General features: G+C 38.0%; 1 pseudogene; it reads right to left on the minus strand.

Annotated features, from left to right (window-relative positions):
- Positions 1–4,940: 4,940 nt before the first annotated feature.
- LOC111904730 (ubiquitin-40S ribosomal protein S27a-like) lies at positions 4,941–5,509 on the minus strand (annotated as a pseudogene).
- Positions 5,510–7,828: the final 2,319 nt, after the last annotated feature.

Raw genomic sequence — 7,828 nt, forward strand, 5'->3', positions numbered from 1 at the left:
GAAAGAATGATCTTCATTTCTTGCTCCTTCGAATGAGAATTCTTCGATGCTCACGAACGAAGCTTTTGCTCAGAAATCTTCAACACACACTCCATGAGTCTTATCTATACCTGAAATCACTATTCAAGACAAAACAAAACTAAAAGAAAACTTAGCACACAAATTAAAACAGAAACAAAATATTTTTGGATTTTTTTTATGTTTCTGAACAATAAATAAAATAGAAATAACACTATTTTTGGATTTTTTAATTTTTCTGATTTTTTTTTTAATTTTTAATTCTCCCCTAATATTTAAATTAGAAGAAACTATAATAAATTTAACAAAAATAAACATGATATATAACTTTAAGGGTGACTTGGGATCAAAGTTTTTAGACAGCCTTTATCCACTTGTCGGTACCTTTCATATTCACATCTTTGTCTGGTCGATCGTCGGTATTGTGGTCCACTTAAACACGAAAAATTATGACAGATTTAGGACATACTATTTGTTACAAGACAAGGTGAACTTAAGTTCCTAGTATTTATATCTGATCTTAATTCCTTAGATACTATATCTTAAGGACCATTCATCTGACGACGACCAGGGATATTGTTGTCCACCTAAATTGAGCAGCGAGATCTACAGACAATCTGTATGAGTTCAATTTTTAGGTGTACTGGAACGTGTTTCCCGCTTCCTGATATGCCCCAGCCATCAAGAACTTCCAGAGTACTCCTTACACCGGGTGAGCAGACAACCATTCAGAGAGAGAAGGGATACAGAATTCTATTTCTACCTACTTCAGAGGGGTTGAGAAGAAGAAGGTTGCATATGTTGTGTACCAGGTCGGATTAGAAGTCGCGCAAAGGAGACATCATATGGCTAACAGATGAGAAGTTTTTTTTCACACATACATTTCACACATATATTTCAAGCACATATATATATTTCCTATAGAGAAATGGAGTTGCATATGTTGTGTACCAGGTCGGATTAGAAGTCGCGCAAAGGAGACAACATATGACTAACAGAAAGAAAGAAAGAAAACGATTTTCTACAGACCTAATTTATCGGAATTTACCAGTCGCCCCATCCAACCGGAATTAAGGACAGAATCCGCACATCGAGGAAAAGTTAAGCCACGGTTCCAAGTACGGATTCATTTAATGTGACGAGTAGATTCCCATATATATCTCCCTGCTCAACCTATCCGAGCGTCGTATTGTCAGGCTGAACGTATCTAACTAGGTCAGGATTTGTCAAGTCTATAAATTTCCTAAGTTCAACTCTGCCTAGTCATGTCAATTTAAATTTTTTCGTGCCTACCGACGCATCAAGTCAGAGCATAGACCCTTCAACTTTGGGTACATTACGCAGACTCAGATTGCCTGTTATCACTAGATAATATCACTTCCCAGAACATCTCCCTCAAGCACATTTCATAACCAACATTTTCTTTTTCTGATTTTCTAATGTTTTTGGATTTTTTGGATTTTTTTTAAATTTTCTAATTTTTGTTTTTTTTTTTATTTCTCCCCCTAAATTTGAGCATAGGAGAGAAACGAAATTAAATGCGCAAATTTAAACTATCCTAAAACAAAAATTAGTCTTTAAAGCGAATCAGCTTAAGAAAAAGCACAGGAGTATATAGAAGAAAACGCAAACCGTAATTCACCGATTGAATCTGTATCCAGAAGGTCTGAGAACGGCACGCGTAAACTCAGAACAGATCCGAAAATTCTTCATGTCATTAAGCACAAACCCCGTGAGTGATCCCTTCCTTTCTTCCTTTCCCGCAAAAGGACACATACTCTCGAGCAAAAGTCTGAATGTTGTACAGTTGAGAGATGCCCCTAATCATATGCCAGGAGCAGCCACTACCAACAAACCGAAGTCTGATGATATGCCTCCATGGCTGCTCCGACACAGAGCGGGATCAGTTGATCTTTGGAACCCAGTCCATTTTGAAACTGGGTCGACCTTTGTCATCCTTGCACGATACTCTCTCCCATGACATGTCCTGCTTATCACAAACAGAAGATGTAGAAACGTTAGAAGCATTAGGAGATTTGGGAGTTTGAGCCTTCGGAACCCATTTGTAGTTGGGTTTAACCCATTTCTTTTTCGATCTGATGGGTGCCTCGGCACTTGATTTGGAACTTGAAGCCGGCTGCCGAGATGACTTTGACCTAACCGGTCTTGGCTTCACAGTAGTATCTCTTGAACTGGGCTTGTTGGCTGACATTTCATTCTTGCCCTTGGGATTTGAATTCTTGGCCTTCTGCGCGTTCCAGTCGTCAATATCTGAACGTGACCTTGAGGGGTTTCTTTTGGAGTATCTCCCTCTTGGTGTGTTCTGCCATCCTTGTGCATAGTAGGGAACATACGCGCGATTAGGACAATTTCTGGCAATGTGTCCAGGTGTTCCACAGTGAAAACATGTCCTTTTCTTCACTGTGGAGTTGTCGCTTCCTGCCCCTGGTGGCATATCCTTGCCTTGTCTCTTGTTGTGTCCACATGCACACTTGCGACGGGCACTTTGTTGCGCTGGAATTGGAGGCCTATATTTCTCAACGGCAGGTTTGTTAGAAGCATCCGAGTTCGAAGCAACAAATTTAGAGTTCAAGGAGTCATTGGTTTGTTCAGAAGAACTCTCCTTGTTCTCATCCTCTTCTACTTTACCTGCACATGTAACAGAAACATCAATATTTTCAACATTAATAACTCCTCCTGACACAAATCCAGCTGGTTTCCCGTATTTAAGATGTGCCTCCCTGTCAATTTCTTCTTGTTTCATAGGGATGGATGTGTAGTTATGATTGTAAGGTGGAGGTACGCTATCATACCCTAGACCCTTGTTTTGATTCCTTTTAAACTGCATGCTTTGGTCTATCATATTTGCAACCACCTCACTTAAGAAATCATATTTTCTAACATCAAGTTTGGCGGTTTCAAACTTTCCTTTCAAAGATTCAACTTCAGCCACTAGCTCAGCATTTTGTTTGACTACATAATCATAGTTTTCACATTTGTTACTATAGTCTTCCTGAAGTTTCTTAAAGTCCTTGGTTTTTGCTTCCAACTCAGCCTTCAGGGGTTTCTGTCGTTTCCTGAGTTGATATCTTTCATATCTCAGGTCCTCAACTTCTCTTTTAAATACATCAATTTGTTCCCGAAGAAATTTAATCGTGTCTTCACATGATTGAGAACATGAAACTTCACATGAATGAGAACATGACACTTCATTGACCGGAAGGTTTACAGAACTCTTTAAAGCGTCAAGCTCTTCAATTACTTCAACAATACTAAGACGATTGAGATCTTTTGTCTTCTTGATGATGGCCACGTCCATATCCCATGATTTTGGAAGTGAATTCAATAGCCTATTGTTTATCTCAGATTTGGTCAAAAAGATCCCGGCTATATTCATCTCAGTAGTGAGTGTGGTAAATCGCTGCAACTGAGCTTCCAGGGTTTCTCCAGGGATAAAATCGAAAAAGTTGAAATTTTGTCTTAACGTCTCCTGACGACTCTCTTTCATGTTTTCAAATTCCTTGTAGACTTTAAAATCAATTAATTAAAATTAAAAAAAAAAAAAAAAAAAAAAAAAAAAAAAAAACTAGAAGCAAACGTCAAATTTAAAATGCCCCCCCTTTTTTTTTATTATTATTATTTTTTATTTTTAAAAACAACCTTAAAAGTCAAATTTAAAAAAAATTAAACTTGAAAAGTCAAACCGAAAAGCTAAATTTGAAATTTTAAAAGTTAAACGAAAAAGTCAAGGTTTAAAGTCAAAGGTCAAACTTAGAAGTCAAAATCAAAACTTGAAATAAAAAGTCAAAAATAAAATTAAAAAAAAAATTAAAATTAAATTTTATTTTATTATTATTATTATTAAAGACTCTGTAAAATGGTTTGGTCTAGGCATAGTCGTAGATAGCAGTAGAAATGTAATTGTTCGTGTTTTGTTTTGAGTTTACGGTGTTTATGGTCAAAATGAGTTTACGGCCGTAAACTCTTTATGGCCATAAACACCTTACGGTCTCTAGTCAGGACTTTAAATAGCGAGTTGTGTCAGTCATTATGAGTTGTTGATGCTTTCGTATACTTCCAAGTTGTATCAGACGTTTTACAGTATTAAAGCGTATGCAAGCTTGGTCTTTTGCTCTTTATTGGTTTATTGATTCGTGTTTGCATCTGTTATTGTCTTTGATCATTGGTAGATCTATTTTTCGGGACTTTACAATTGGTATCAGAGCCAAGTTGTATCAGTAAAAAGGTTTTATTTTGTTTGGAATCGAATATTCTGTGTTTACGGTCCAAGCTTACGGCCGTAAACACCGAGTTCTTGGGCCGTAAACTCTATTTGGGGCATTATTTGATCTTATTTTCGAAATATTTTTGCGTTTTTGGATAGATCTCGCAAAAATAAGGGGGGGGTTTGTTCTTTGTGTTTTTCATAAAAAGAGGTTTTTGATCGAGTTTTGGAGCTTCAAAGTCGAATTTTCACGTAACCGGAAACTGTTTACGGCCGGAGCTTACGGCCGGAAACTGTTTACGGCCGGCGGCGCGTTTGTGTTTACGGCTAGGGTTTCTGGAGATCTCGGCTCGGCAGCGGCTTGCGACTCGGACGTGGCAGCTCGGAGTTTGCGGCTCGGATTGGAAGTATACGGCTCGGCTAGGGAAGCCGGCTAAACAGCAGCAAGCAGCAGCAGCAACGCTTCAATTAAAAAAGAAGGAGCAACTTTGCGTCTGACAAGGATCGAACCCGGGCCTATTAAATCCTTCTTCCCTGCGCCTTACCAGTTGAACCAAGGAACAACCTGTTACAAGCCTTCCGTTTTTAATTCTTAAACACTTCCAGTCGCATTCAAGTTTCGCAATTTTGACACTTTTAACCCCAAAACTCAATTCCTTTTATTTTTTTTTTTCACCCAAAATTCATACTGATATGATAAAATCAAAAAAAGTATGAACGCAGATTTAAAAACATCTAAAAAAAACTCAAATAATAATCTGTCTCATGATAAATTTTAAGCAAAAACCTGATAAATTAATCTCCACCAGCCTTCTGATAGACATAAGTAAGCCCACACTTTCCACAATAGTGTCGATCAAAGTGATTAGCCATGAAAGTTCCGGCGCCACACTCAGCGTTAGGGCACTCCTTCCTCAGCCTCTGGACCTTTCCCGAATCATCGACCTTGTAAAACTGCAACACGCTAAGCTTCACCTTCTTATGCTTGTGCTTGATTTTCTTTGGCTTGGTGTAGGTCTTCTTCTTACGCTTCTTAGCGCCACCGCGGAGGTGGAGGACAAGGTGGAGAGTGGATTCCTTCTGGATGTTGTAGTCGGCTAGGGTTCTGTCGTCCTCCAGCTGTTTTCCGGCGAAGATGTGACGTTGCTGATCCGGTGGGATGCCTTCCTTGTCTTGGATTTTCGCTTTGACATTGTCGATGGTGTCGGAGGATTCTACCTCTAGGGTGATGGTTTTCCCGATTAGGGTTTTTACGAAAATCTACATCGTGACGGCTAGGGCTTCTACCAATGAATCATTTATGATTTATGGCAAGCCCTCCGGTTTTGTTTCGGGAGGATTTATTAATGTTAAAAGTACTAACATTTCTACTTCTCCTGTAGATCAATCCTTGAATCAGTCAAAGCACAAAGTTGAAGGATGTGTTTCTGAAAATAAAATCGAGTCCAAACCTGAAGCTTTTATTTTAAATAAAGACAATTCTTTGTTAAATGTTTTGAGTGACAATTTTTCTTGTGGTGCTTTAAATTATTCTGATACAGTAGCTGCTACCTCTGATACAGTTTTGAATGTTTCTAATATGTCTGATAAATCTTTGAACATTTTGGTTGACAATTTAAACGTCTGTGATAAAAATGTTGACATACCATTAGTCTCACAACCCTCAATAAATACAGCACCCTCACTTGCCTCACAACTTGATAATACTGCATGTTTTTGTGAGACAAGCAAGGGTGTTTGTGGGGAAAACAAATCTGACAAATGCAGCACAAGTTCTAACAATAACTATCAGATTTGTTTTAATTGTGGCACTAAGGGTCATATTGCTAGAAATTGTCTTAATCGAATGTTTGTGAGTTATAATGTTCCAAGAGGAGAGAACGAATTCAGAGGAAGATCATTAAATAGAAATTCCTCTAGGAGTCGCTCTCGAAATGATTATTGGGTAGATAAAAGAAATAGAAAAAGGGGGAGAAAGAAAATACAAAAACAACAAAAAATTACAAAAAATCCAAAAATAGTGTCATTTCAGTAAAGAATCTAAATTAGGGTTATTTCTAAGCAGCCTTCGTTGTAAGTACTGTGATAGGAAATGATATTAATAAGTGATAAAGGACGACCTGAATCGGCGTAACGTACCTACGTTGAATCATCTACGCTCTGTGCTCGATGTGCTGGTAGGCGCGAAAGATTTTAAAAGGGGACTTGACTAGGAAAGTTGAACCTAATGAATTTAAGGACTCGACAAATTTTGACCTAGTTAGATCCGTTTAATCTGACATCACGACGCTCGGATAGGTTGAGCAGGGAGATAAACACGAGAATCTACTCGTCACATTAATTGAACCCGTACTTGGAACCGTGGCTTAAGTTTTCCTCGATGTGCGGACTCTGTCCTTAATTCCGGTTGGATAGGGCGACTGGTAAATTCCGATAAATTAGGTCTGTAGAAAATCGTTTTCTTTCTTTCTTTCTGTTAGTCATATGTTGTCTCCTTTGCGCGACTTCTAATCCGACCTGGTACACAACATATGCAACTCCATTTCTCTGTAGGAAATATATATGCGCTTGAAATATATGTGTGAAATGTATATGTGAAAAACTTCTCATCTGTTAGCCACATGCTGTCTCCTTTGCGCGACTTCTAATCCGACCTGGTACACAGCATATGCAACCTTCTTCTTCTCAACCCCTCTGAAGTAGGTAGAAATAGAATTATGTATCCCTTCTCTCTCTGAATGGTTGTCTGCTCACCCGGTGTAAGGAGTACTCTGGAAGTTCTTGATGGCTGGGGCATATCAGGAAGCGGGAAACACGTTCCAGTACACCTAAAAATTGAACTCATACAGATTGTCTGTAGATCTCGCTGCTCAATTTAGGTGGACAACAATATCCCTGGTTGTAGTCAATTAAATGGTCATAAGGTAATTTCACGTAAGATTTAGGAGATATAATAATTACCAGAAATTTACAATTAGGTATATGCCCGAATCATGTCATTGGTAAAAGGTCCAAAATGTCACAAATCCTTCGCGTTTAAGTGGACCACAATACTGGCAATCGGTCAGATGAAGATGTGAAAATAAGGGTACCGACAAGTAGAATAAGGCCGTCCAATAACTTTGATCCAAGCATCACAAAAGAAGTGATAGTTAAAGTGTTTCTTAATTTTTTATTTATTTAATTTTTCAACTTAAAATTTTATGTTAATTTTATTTTACTTTTATTTTTCTAGCATTTAAAATTTTATGGTGTGTTAGTTTTTTTTTTATTTAAAAAAAAAATTAAATTAATCCTCAAAAGGTTTTATTTTTATTAATTGGCGAAAAATTAGAAAGACTGGGTAGCTAACAGGCAGGAGGGTAAGAAAGGTGGAAAGGTAAAAAGATAAAAAAGGGGGAGGTCACGGCCGGAATCTCCCCACTCAATAGTTTCCGGCCGCAAACCACTCCCAAAAGCCCTCAAGGTGTCGAAAATTTTTTTCTTCGATTTTCAGAAAAACGAGTATATCATCGTGAAGGTAGCATCGTGTAGATCACGAATATATATTTTGTTTCACGGAATCTCATCGCATTGTGCTTAAAA

Source organism: Lactuca sativa, chromosome 3, assembly GCF_002870075.4.
Source record: "Lactuca sativa cultivar Salinas chromosome 3, Lsat_Salinas_v11, whole genome shotgun sequence".
In the NCBI taxonomy this organism is placed as follows: domain Eukaryota; kingdom Viridiplantae; phylum Streptophyta; class Magnoliopsida; order Asterales; family Asteraceae; genus Lactuca; species Lactuca sativa.